The sequence below is a fragment of the Lactuca virosa genome, chromosome 6 (genome assembly GCF_052849685.1).
Source record: "Lactuca virosa cultivar CGN04683 chromosome 6, Lactuca_virosa_CGN04683_v6, whole genome shotgun sequence".
In the NCBI taxonomy this organism is placed as follows: domain Eukaryota; kingdom Viridiplantae; phylum Streptophyta; class Magnoliopsida; order Asterales; family Asteraceae; genus Lactuca; species Lactuca virosa.
In genome coordinates this window covers 160,637,704-160,651,721 of record NC_136431.1, presented here as the reverse complement: position 1 = coordinate 160,651,721, position 14,018 = coordinate 160,637,704, and the positions used below count along the sequence as shown (strand labels likewise).

At 35.2% G+C, this 14,018-nt stretch overlaps 1 pseudogene; it reads left to right on the top strand.

The window, feature by feature from the left end:
- The first annotated feature begins 13,052 nt into the window (after positions 1-13,052).
- LOC145123030 (5S ribosomal RNA) lies at positions 13,053-13,171 on the top strand (annotated as a pseudogene).
- Positions 13,172-14,018: the final 847 nt, after the last annotated feature.

The following is a 14,018-nucleotide window of genomic DNA, read 5'->3' as shown; positions in this document are numbered from 1 at the left end:
TCGATATTAGATTATATATAGCTACTATAAATTAAGCAATTATAGAAGTAACTATTGTGGTTACCATTTTACTAAAGAAAATATATGATTTTCTTAAGGAATATTTTCATCGAATGTCAAAGAACTATTACAGTTAACTCCGTAAGCACCTGGTGAATACGTCAGGGTTGTATACAGTGAGGATCTAACAAACAATGAAATGTGTGACTTCCGCCTCATTTCCTGTTCCTTGTTTGGTTGTGGGCTTAGGACAGATCCACACAATTCATTGTCTGTTTGATCTGGATTGTATATAACTTTTATTCATTAAGTACTCATAGGAGGAATTGTAAGAGTCATTTTTACTTATCATGCATCACATCAGAAAATATAGGATTTTCTTGAGGAACAGGCGAGCTTTTCTAAAGAACTTAGAGTATACTTTTTATAACAAAAATACTTATAGACTCCACATCTTAAATGCCAATCTACTCTTTCAAAATAACTTGTATTCTCAGGAAACTAGTAGACAGGTACGCGCACTGGGATTCAGAAGATGGAGCATAGTAGCTTAATGTCCTTATTTTGTTATTTACTTTTTTAGTAAATCTTTTGTGAATTGAATACAATGTAAACACTTTAATATTAATGCAATGGTTGTTGTTACTTCGATTACTATGATACATGTGTTGTGATACTGAGCATGACGTCCTCCGCCCCCGAATGTTTCCGCCGTTGCTGTTTGGGGGTGTGACAGATTGGTATCACATCATTGTTTATAGTGAACTAAGTATATCAACCTATAAAAGATATACAACTATAAATACAATGGGGCCGAAGTGCTTTGACTAAAAGTATACTTTTAAAGTATAGCAATATCTTTATAAAAGTATACATACATACATATATACACTAGAACAAGTATCACAAGAAGAACAAAACAAAAGTATTTAAATGTTGGACACTGCGGTCAAACCTGGACAGTTATGTAATCATATCTGGGATCAATATAGCCTGATCAACTATATTTATTTGAGATATGACCAACATGTGGTTGGGATTGATGTGGGGTTGCAACAGACTTAAACTGTCACAACCAAGAAATTATATGCTTTTGTAAACATTAACAAAGACAAAATTGTAAACAAAATCTGGAAGCATGCATGATGATTATTCAATGACAACAAAATTTCATCAAACACTCTATACAAACACTCAAAATGGTTAATGAAAGATTGGGAACCCTAAAAATCCCGGTTTAAGTCCATTATAGACTAGGATTTCCTTATTGGGCCTAATGGGCCAATAAGCTTCCAATTTGACTATTTTGGACTTGGAACCCTTACATGGTCCCTAATTGGACCCACTTTCATGAAACTTAACCTTTTGGGCCTTATGGGTCTAAAATGGATCATTTTACACTGATGGGCCTTATTGGGCCATAAGTGAATTAAATTCCTTATTGGACCGTAAACCCTCTCCCAATTGGATTTCATTGGGCCGTGAACTACCCTCAAGGCCCAATGGGCCGAAAACTTGTATAGAGACTTCACACTTTCGAGCAAGACCAAGAATGGGCCAAAGTGATTCCTTTCCTCTTTCTTTAGCCCATTTCGGCCCAATACAAAAAAAAAAGAGAAAAGATGTAGATTAATAAGAGCTAGACACCTAATATTTATCTCATGGATATCCATGCAAGGTTCCCACCTCCCCATGCATCTATCACCTCACTACCTCTCTCCTCCATCTCTTCTTCTTGTCTTCGGCCGAGGATCACACACACACACACCTCACTTGAATTTTCTCTCAAACACTCACAACAATAACCCCTCATTTCCTCTCAAAAATTTCGAGATCTATTGCATTTCTAGAAGGTTTTTCCATAAAAATCATCATCCTTGGTAAGTTATTACTTAGATCCATAGCTTAGTTTCTTTATTACATCAAAAATCTCCTCCTAACTCATGCAAAATTCGTGATCTACTCCTTAGAATCCATTTAAACCAAATTCCTCTCAAGAAGCTTACTAGGGCCGAAAATCACATCAACCTCTTCCATTTCTTCTTCAAAACCATGAGAAACTAAGAAAGGTGAGTTCATACCCCCTTGTTTTCGGTTTTTTTACTTGTTTTTGGGGGAGAATACAAGTGTTATGTGTTGATCTATGTGTGTTTGCATGTTATATGTGATTTCTTTGGTTTGTGTTATGAAAATGTGATATTATTTGTTATATCTCGAGATCTATGGCTAAAGTCTGAAGTATACATAAACAAATAACATAATAAACAACATACTTCAAAGATCTAAGAGTCTTTAGGTTTAAGATGTGAAAACAAAGCCAAAAATCTTTATAAGTGTCATTTATGCAAAAATAACAAAGATTTTGGTAAAATAAGATATTTTCGATTTTATGAGAATAAAATGGTATTTATTTATATAAAACCTGATTTTCATGGAAAGAATACTTCTCAAGGGGTCAAAAACATAAATTTTACTTTATTGGGCTTACATTTGGGCCTTTCGGGTTTTTGGGCCCAAAATTGCAAAAAAAGGTAGAGTTTTGGGGGCTGAAGTTGTAAGTTTATCAAAATATGAGTCTAAAAGATAAATAAACTATTTCAGGGGCTGAAAATGACTTTAATGCAAAAATTTGACTAAAAATGCAAAGTTTTGGATTTTGGGGTAAAAAATGTAAAACTTACGGAATTTGGGCCAAAAGTGTAAACTTTTTACAAATAAGGGCTGGAAATGGCAAATACAATGGTTTTGGGCTGAAATTATTATTTAAATTATATCTGGGCCGAAAATGTCAAGAAAAATGGTTTAAGGATAAATAAAGTCAACTTTCATCAAAAGGGACTAAAAGTGTCATTTTTTACTAATAAAGTGGCTGAATTGGTCGAAATCAATATTTTTGGGTCAAATAGGCTAATATTTAAATTATTGGGCCAAGAATATAAAATTTATAACGCATGGTTTTTAAAATGTTTATAGATATATATACATATATATATAACGAAAGCTTCGTTGTAAATCAAACGTCAAAGTATTTTTAACATCAAGAATAAACATTTGGCATACAACAAAACCTACACTACGAACTTAAAATCGATAAACAGATAAATGATACAATGATTGGGCCCAAAATCTTATGTTCGTGCTATTGGGCCTTTGTGGCCCAATTTCATGATTATTGGGCCCAATATATTCAAACATGTTTATTGGGACTTGGTGACCCAATTACATGCCCAATGGGCCTTTATCAACTTTAACATGCTATTAGGCCTTAGTGGTCCATTTACATTGCTAATAAGACCCTAAACATTCATAATATGCTTAATGGGCTATAACGTGTATGTAGCATACTCGATAGTCTATAATAACATACATAATTAGTGCACCACCGTTGTCCTCTTTCATGTCTATAAGGCTTACTTCATATTCACGTAAACATCTTTCGGGTTGTAAAACAAGGTTATTCAATTTCATTGTGATTTAGTGAGAAATAACGGGTGGCGCCAATAAATGTCGGTCGTAGCCTGCAGTTATAATCAGAGACTCCTGGAGGGAGAGCGAGAGTTTGTGTATAGATCTATACGGGGGTGACTCCCCCACACCTGAGCTGTTCGCTACAGTTAGACTCGGCCAGTCTAGGGTGACAAAATCTTGATCAAAACCGGCGTTTGGAAAAATGCCAAGACAGGCGAATTAGTCATTATTATGCATGGTTATAACGACTCACATAGAGATCCATTACTGTTGGGTTTTGAGCATTCTAACACTCCTATGGTGTACATGCAACCCTATAAACCTTGGATATATGTTTTCTCTATTATACATACAAATATTAACTATTCCAAGGTTTCATCCTAACTAGCATATTATGAAGCACCTATACTACAAAGTTCTAGTTAGATAACATACCTTTTGATGTAGTTTGATGTCTTCAAGCTTTAAGAGCTTAGCCCCAATAGTGTGGAAGCCTCAAATGGAATCACAAATCACCAAAACACCTTGGAAGAACTTGAGAGAATATGTATGCACACTAAAATCGGCCCACTCTTATTTTCACACACTTGTGCCAATTTTGTGATCCAAGTACCCCTTTATATATTATGGAGGATTAGGGTTACATCCATGTAAACCCTAATACCCATGACCTTTCATTTACATAGGATCTATGGGTTAAAAGCTCCATGGACCATCCATGAAAGCTTAGCCCAACCTAAATGAACTTGGCCCATTCCATATATATAAGAGTCCATATTTAATTAGTTCTTTTTGATCACTTAATTAATTCTAAATTAATTCTTGATCAATACTAATTAAATAATATGATTCCATATTAATATATTAGAACTTATAATATATTAATATAAATCATAAATATACTATTCTCAAAAGACTATCTATATAAATTGTACCGGTGAAGTGCAACCCAAATGGATCATGCCGGGTCGGGTCAAGTACATACCAAATATAGTTATGGACTTAGACATTAATCCAACAGTCTCCCACTTGGATAAGTCTAAAACTATTATTGAGTATGACTTCAAAACCTAACTGACAATCGTAGCTCTTAAAGCCCCTGTCGAACTCTGACCTTGTCAATGACTTGTCCATTAGATAAGGGATCATATATTCCTCCATTCTAGATATCATATGGACTGAGACATGGACTATAATCATTCTCTCTGTCCATTTGTTGTTTCCCGATTTTCGATTTATGATGACTGACTGATTGAACAAATCAAATCAGTCCTGGCTTGGCCAAGCACTCACATGTGTCATCGCTAAATCATCGAGGGGCCCACAGATATCGCTTTTATCCCGAAGGTAAAAGGAATGGATAAACTTCGACTCATATGGCTTGTTCTACTACTTGTTGAATCATACACAAAGGCACGTTTTATAACATCGAGTTACCAATGCGTTTTCGTGCAATCAATGTATAACCAACTCAAAGTAACAAATCATATCTCTAGGTTTTAAGAATATAAGATATTATCGTCTCATGATCACTCGTGATAAAATCCATGAAGTGATTCAAATGAGCGTGGGTTGAATCCAATACTCAGAACTTATGAGCACTCATGAGTGTTGTAGCACCACTTTGTCCACCAACTTGGACCTCTACAAACCAACCCATGACAGTCCTGATTCATATCTACTTCCAACATATGACTGACTGTGTATGGTTTGAATAACTTAATCATTCAGGAAGAGCGACTTAGTTATTATGGAAGTCAAAACATGCAAAGTGAAACAAAAGAATAAATGAATCAAATATGGTATCAAACCCTATGAATATAAATAAACACTTTTATTTATCACCATACTGATTACTCATTATTCATTGTTTCGGTTTTATCAACTTTATACTTGAATTAAAAACACTAGTTGTCCCATGCTCCAAGCATGTACACTATGTTTTTCTTAAACAATAGCTTTGCCATACACCAAGTATGCACTCTATGTTTGTCTATCGAAATCTGTTTAGATTTTAAACTTATATGCACTGACCCTCCTGTAATGAATATGTACAAAGTCACAAAGACTTGTCAACAGTCATTATAAGGTATTCCAATGGAGATCAACTCCATGGAAACTAAGTCTCATATTCAAAGTACATTGCTTTGGACATGCTTATTGCATTAAGTTTTCTAATCTTACACAGATAACTTCCACCTATGGAGACAACTCCATATTCTCATTTTGACTATCACTTCTGAATAAGAGATGCCTCTTTTCAGAATATGTCAATATGGTCCTTCCAAAATTAGCACTATACTTCAAACTGTCTCTGAGCAACCAATCTTTGGTAAACCTCAGATTGTCCTCGACAATTGCTTAATCATTTTAGTCATATCCAATTCTAGACCTTTTCCCTTCTCAATGCCTCTGGGCATTTGGAAAAATTTAGAAATGACAAATATTATAGCACATGCAATCGATCCTGTACCCAAAGCAAATGGTACACGATTCATGATGTCTCACATAAAGACATGATTCTAGACCAGTCTTTTGCTACAATATTTTTATTTGCCATGTTTTCAAAATTTGACTATGAAGAGGGATGACGTAATCATAATCGAATTTTGAGAAAGCAATATATAGAATTTCCTTAAGTTGAACCAATCCAACATGAAATTCATATATATATTCTTGACTAAAGATGATTAAGGTCTCAATCTAAGCCTTTAGAACTGAAATGAAGTATATCCTCTCCCTTAATTATAGCAAAACAACTTTTTCAATCCCTGCAGCCTCACGAATTGAAACTTTTGTTTTCTATAATTAACATTGCTAACTTGCAACACTAACAATAATTATCATGCTCCCACTAACATGATGATTATTAGCATAACACTTATGCTCCCACTAGCTTTTACATGTACTCAGAAATCAGTTGGACTTCTAGATATCAATACTTTATTGACTTTCTTACCAAAGTTCAGATTTCGGATACGAGATGCTTTGATAAAACTTTATCAAAATCATATACCTTTCCTTAGATACCATGCATGTGTGTCTAAATAATTTCAGAACTATGAAAAGGGATGTCGTAATCATAGTCTCAATTGTTTAGACCTTTTGCCATCTGCTTCAAATCTACTTGGTGGAAGTGTTTCCTCACCATCATTTTCATGAATCGGAGAGAAACCTTATGACCATTAGATTTTATGGTGTATGTGTTCTTATCCATGTGAATCGTCAAAACCATAGTCACAAGACAAGGATAATGACAAATCCAAACTCATATGGACTGAACTTATGCAATCTTAACTTCTTGCCACCTGGCCGTACAGGGCCTGCCATTGCTTCCAAGTTGTTATGCAACCAATTGAGAACTTTCAGAACTCCTATGCAAAGCCAACTTTAACTGGAATGGGCACAGAATATGTCAACACGATAGGTTATAAACCTCAAGTCGTGAGCTAGTGAAGAACCTCAGGTTTTATTCTTGATTAGTTCTTGAAATTCTTTTTAGGATCTTTAAGACTCCCACTATCCTCTTGACATATAAGACTATCTTGCCAAATATTCAAGAGATAGTGCGGATTCCTTATCAAGACAAATACTTCACACAATTGGCCTTAGTTGGTCTTTGTTTTATCCAAAACATCACAACTTACCAATTTCAAATGTACAAGAGTAGGACACTTTTACTCTTACATTTGACAAGTGTTTTAAACCTTTCTTTAATATATGTCACTCAAGTTACAATATTGGAGTATGACTCTAAGAGTTGTTTTGGAACGAAGTATGACTCATATTCCTGATCTAACCATTTCAACAATTCATGACTCCTCTTCTTAGTCATAAGAATGCACTAAGATGACCTTTAGAGGACTAAATGTGATATGATTTCTAAATCATTAAGATGATCACAAACATGATACTAAAGTACTCTCCCATCTTTTCAGATTTGAGAAACTTTTATCTTTCTGCCTAATTTGATTCTTCCCATTCGTTCTGCCATACATTGAGACTTTTCCAATGTTTCAGAATTATACTTAAACTTGTAAGTATAACCATATTTACTAAACTTTAGTAAATCAAATAGTCTTAACGAGCTTTATGGTGGACATGACCAGTGCACAAGAATGTGTACTCGATCCCTTTAGTCCTTCACTTGACTCACACATCCATGTGAACAAGTAATGAGTCTTGATTTTCCAATGCTTGAAAGTTCTCATTCATCATACTATTCAACTTGCATGATTCCAAGTTTTGGTCCAATTGAAACTTGGGCGATGAGGAACTTTCCTGATTTGGTAAATTTAGACACTACCAAAAATGAAAGAATCAAATCCATTTCCAATATTGCTGTCAGTGGAATCATATAAGCAACAATTTTCCACAAATGCCATTGTAAGGATACTTCAAATAAATAAAATTAAACAATTTTCTTTTATTTTGAAACTTTGTGGAAAAACTTATCCTTATAATCCACATGGAAAATTGTTGTTATCTATTCCTTAGCAATATATCATAACTTCTTAAGCAACTGCTCAAAATTCTGATGCGATCGAAATCCACCTTCGCGATCAGAATCAGCATATACTTCCTTTAAGATTTCTCTCTATTCTTTGATTCTTAAAACATCAACATGTGACCCAGTCACATCATGTAATGAGGATCTCAGAAGAGAACTTAACAGAGTTAGATAATGGGCTCTACCTGATGTAGAGTCAAACTTATTGACTTTAACATCCTTAGGTAAATTTGGCAGCTTTGCAATCAACGCCCCTTCCTTTGGAAAAATAAACATATGGACCCTTTGGTAATGGGACTATCTCAGACTTAGCCTTTCTCTTTACCATTCGGTCAACCGGGTTGACTATGGCCAATCCCTTTCCATTGGGAAGAGAATGCTTTTTCTGGATTTCCAGTGTCACCATTGTCACTGTCCATAAAGTTTTTGGGAAATTGATCTTCTAATCAAATTTGCTTTACTATCGTTCCAAATCATTGCTGATTCAGCAGCACCAAGCAAATAGATATGATCATTAAGGTTCTTGTCATAGTCTGTATCATAGTAGTCCCAAAGGAACTCACTATGTGACTTAGAAAGTGATTGAACATCCAACTTTCTCAAGACTTTGAAACCCAACTCTCCCGGCTTGTCAATATGTGACTTCATCTCTAAGATGTGATCACACATAGACCTTGCTTGCCATTAGGGCTTGAGTGACCTTGAACTTGTGGGTTAGGGAGAATAATTGGAGGAGGTGGAGGAAGTAAAGTTCCAAGAGATTTGGGAAGATCATAGATGTCTGAACCAGACATCAACAATGGGAGAAATTCACATAAAGTTGATTTAAGTCCTTAATATAACACCCAATATGATATTTTAAGGCTAGGACCCAACAAACTATTTTATAACTTGGAAGAGGGATGCCGTAATCCAAGCTATAAAATATTTGAAGGTAGGTGAATGACGATTCACCAATTTCCACCAAGATAAACGAAATGTATTATTAGGTTTTAATTGGTTTTGAAACTCCTAGATTCTTTTGAGATTCATTGAACTTTACAACGGCATGTTTCAATCTCGAGTGCGCCCTTCAGGTTTTGTGACTGGGATGCCGAGGATCACAAAACAAGGTGTGAAGTAACCATGCAAATACACTTGGTACCCTTAATATTTAACCCTCAATCGATGTGCCGGTTAACCACACACGCTCCAACGATACTATGATAAACATTAAGTTACCCTTTGCCTACCTTGTTAAGTCCAGGTTAGTGTGCCGGTTAACCACACACGCTCCACTAACAGCTTAAACAAAGTGCAAAGTGTAATTTCAAGGATTAGCACCTTATTCACATTTTCCTAAGTAACTAAGATTGGGAATTTATAAGTGTTTAGTTACTTAATATTTATCATTATACTTATAATGAAGGGAGAATTATAGTCCTTGTCCTACCTGTTCGGCTAACGACCCTCCACCGGTCAAGGAAGCGGTGAGTGAGAGTGGACACACATTAAACTGCCATTTTATAGGCAGTAACCTTATACCCCCCTTATAGACCGGCTTCGTGAATGAGGCCTACTAATGGTAAGACGACTTGCTCTTATACATATAATATATTAATAGTATAAGGGTGTATTTTAGACATTTAAAATACTTGATGGGTTAATTTATTAATTAAACTAGACTTTTAATTTAATTAAACTCAAACCATATATTTATAGATTTAATAATACTCTTTTAATTAAACGCTTTAATTAACTATTAATAAAGTCCATAAGAGTTAATTTGAACTATTCAACAAAACATCATAATTCCAATTATTAAACTCAAAATTAAAACCATTTAATTAATTGTTTAAGTTATGAACCCAAGAGTTTTAGAATTCAATTCTTTTTTTCCATAAAAAACTTTTCTCAAATTCCAAAACTTGAGGGCAAGTTTTGTAATTATTGAAAACCTTTGGATTCCATAACTTATAGAATTAATGGTGTTTTATGATGAAACTTTCCATGTTCCATAACTTAAGAACAAGTTATGGAATTCTTTAAAACACTAACACCAAATTTTGTAACTCCATAAAAACTTTGAATCAAATTTTTTTTTTAAAAAAAAACTTTTATATCCATAACTTATGGAAGTTTCAAAAACCCTTAACATCACAACTTTAAAAAAAAAAAATTTGAGCTCCAAAATTTTATGACAAAATATGTAACTCCTTAAAACATTTAGATCAAACTTTTAAAACTAATAAAATAATCATATCATTTTATCTTTTACTAAATTTGACCTAATTCAACTCATATAGCAAATGATTCAAATTTTACAAATAATTAGTTTTTCACAAAAACAAGTAATTATCTTAAAATTTGACAAACGTCATGTTTTTTTTTTCTTTTTTTTCCAACTTTGAAAATAAAACATTTGCATCAATATAACAGAAAACAACCCATGGCTCTGATACCACTGTTGGGTTTTGAGCATTCTAACACTCCTATGGTGTACATGCAACCCTATAAACCTTGGATCTATGTTTTCTCTATTATACATACAAATATTAACTATTCCAAAGTTTCATCCTAACTAGCATATTATGAAGCACATATACTACAAAGTTCTAGTTAGATGACATACCTTTTAATGTAGTTTGATGTCTTCAAGCTTTAAGAGCTTAGCCCCAATAGTATGGAAGCCTCAAATGGAATCACAAATCACCAAAACACCTTGGAAGAACTTGAGAGAATATGTATGCACACTAAAATCTGCCCACTCTTATTTTCACACACTTGTGCCAATTTTGTGAGCCAAGGACCCCTTTATATATTATGGAGGATTAGGGTTACATCCATGTAAACCCTAATACCCATGACCTTTCATTTACATAGAATCCATGGGTTAAAAGCTTCATGGACCATCCATGAAAGGTTAGCCCAACCTAAATAAACTTGGCCCATTCCATATATATAAGAGTGCATATTTAATTAGTTCTTTTTGATCACTTAATTAATTCTAAATTAATTCTTGATCAATACTAATTAAATAATATGATTCCATATTAATATATTAGAACTTATAATATATTAATATAAATCATAAATATACTATTCTCAAAAGACTATCCATATAAATTGTGCCAGTGAAGTGCAACCCAAATGGACCATGCCGGGTCGGGTCAAGTACATACCAAATATAGTTATGGACTTAGACATTAATCCAACAATTACCATGTAAGTACTCCTAGGAAATCATATTCATACACTGTAACGATGCAAAGTGATATATACAATAATACAGAACTATCATGCTATTTAAATTGGAAAACATCGGGTTTTCCGGGGAACGACTTTATTCACTTCTACATACAACAACTACAATACAAGGAACAATTATGAAAGGCATTCACTTTTACATGTTTTGGAATCACATACATATACACGTATGGGATCATCACATCTTTTTCGTAAACAGTTTTTGTTACAGAAAATATCGGATTTTTCTGGGTTTTACAAACAATACAAACTATTTTTATATCAAACATGCTTATGAACTCACCAACATTATATATGTTGACCGTTTTAAAAATAATTTGTATTCTCAGGTAACCGTTAGAATAAAGAATCATCAAGCGTGTTTCTGAAATTTCTTTTGTGCAATGTCAATCGTTAAACAATTTATGTTCTGTGATGTTGTAATGTAAACAATGTACTTGATGTGAAGAAGGTCAGTTGTAATGTATTAATGCATGGTGATGTTTATGTTATGTTTCATGTATATTCATTGTGATGATATTTCAATTTAAGTCACACGAGCCCTCGGACGTTTCCGCTGTCTGGTTCGGGGGTGTGACAGGTTGGTATCGGAGTTTTGTTTATAGTGAATTAGCATATTTAACCATACATGATAAGCAACTATAAACACATTGGGGCTAAATAACTCTGAACAAAGTAAATAAAATACTTACCTATGTACGCGTTTTAGAATAATAGCATAATACTAAACATTAAAAGTCTTTGGGGGATTTGAACGTTGCGATTTAACTTGGGCAGTTATGTAATCGTATTGGGGATCAATGTAGCCTGATCAACTACATTCATTCAAAGTACGATCAACATATGTTTAGGAATAATCGTGATGGTCAATAAACCGAAAACCTACCATCTAACTATTCAAATAGGTTAGAGGAACTAAACTTAAGAAAAATAAACACTGTAAGAGTATTTTAAAAATACTATCCTTATACACCCCAATGCACACACTTTTCACACCTACACATCCCACGCAGGCGATATGGCAGGAATGCAGCAAGATGGCCCCTACTATCAAGCCCTAGTAGTCTATGGGGAGATTGAGGTGGGTCTAGATGACAATCCTGAAGAAAATCCTGAAGGAGGCCCTGCAATGGGTCAGGAGGTGGGACCCAGAGTGGAACCGGAAGAGTACGTGGTAACTGATTATGAATATGACAAATCTGACCGGTTGTCAGATAAAGGAAAGGACGTTAAGGAGACACCTAGTAAGCCCCACCCATTGGAAGCCCTATCAGACCCACACACGAGTCAGGTAAGTGATACAGACTACATACGCTCTCTTGAGAAAGAAATAGCCAATCTCAAGCGTCAACTCTTTGCGGCCGAAGATAGAGCCGTTCGAGCCGAGCAAGGGAAAAAGTAATCACCCAGGAGGTGAATGAACTGGCTGAACTCCTGATACGCCAGCTTGACGATTGAGTGTCATCTTCATAATAACTGATAAAACGTACTCTACTACTTGCTATTATAGGTTCTACAGTATGTAGAACCAGCCGTATCTCCTACTAGTATTGTGTTTATATGGATATTATGTCGTAATAATGTCAGATCGTATATTTTCTCCATGGAATGTATGCCCTTCAGGCAAATTTTCCTGTATTAAAAATGGCTATTTCTAGTAAGAAATGCTATGTGTTTCAATATGGGGTTTCACTTATATGCACAAACAAACCATCAAAACCGTTAGATACTCAAGAACCTTGAAACCAAAATAACCTATGAACTCTATGAATAAGACTTAATATTCGTGACAAGTTTACAAATTATCTACTATCGTAAACACACCATAGGGTGCGATCATACCAGCACTAATGCACCGGATCCCATCAGAACCTCGTAGTTATGCGTGCTTGGGTGAGAGTAGTACTAGGATGGGTGACCCCCTGGGAAGTCCTCGTGAAGCACCACTCTTGTAGATGGACTTTACTACATTCCAAGTTGCTGTCACCGCTGCCGTAACCGCTGCTATGGCACAACTCAATGCAAACAACACCAACAGAGGTGGAAATAGCGTCGACAACACCAGTCGAAGTAACAAAGCCGAAAACCAGCGAATGACAGCTTATCAAGGCATTCAAAACCCCAAACCTAAGAGTGGGAAGCGAAAGTCTGGGGGTAAGAGAAAGGGGCAGCCAACCCAAGAATCCTCAAAGAAACGACATGTTGTAGCTGTCCCTATGGCCATGACACCTGCTACATCGACACCAGCAAGACCATATGCTGGGAGCCTTATGAAATGCAACAAGTGCAATCTTCATCATCATGGAGCCTATCTAAAGTCGTATTGTAATAGATGTAACAAGAAAGGACACGTCACCCGGTACTGCAGATCTTGAACACAACATAGTCAACAGCCAAACAACAACAGCAACATCAACCGCAATACTGGGACCAGTCACACCTGCTATGAGTGTGGGAGAACCGGTCATTTCAGACGCAACTGCTCTAATGCTATCAACCAAGGAACGGGAGGATAAGGAAGGGTTTCGAGCCTGGGTTAAGGCGAAGCAGTTCAAGACCCGACTATTGTCACCGGTACGTTCCTACTCAACAACACGTACGCATGCATTTTGGAGCAGAGCAAAGTCTCGTTAGTCATAAATTCAAAAACTTACTAAATCAACAACCCAGAAGCTCAACGAAGCCTTTACGGTGGAAATGGCTAATGGGAAAACAGAATCAACTAAAGATATCTATATAGGATGCACGTTAACATTAAACAACCACACATTCCAAATAAACTTGATGCCTGTGA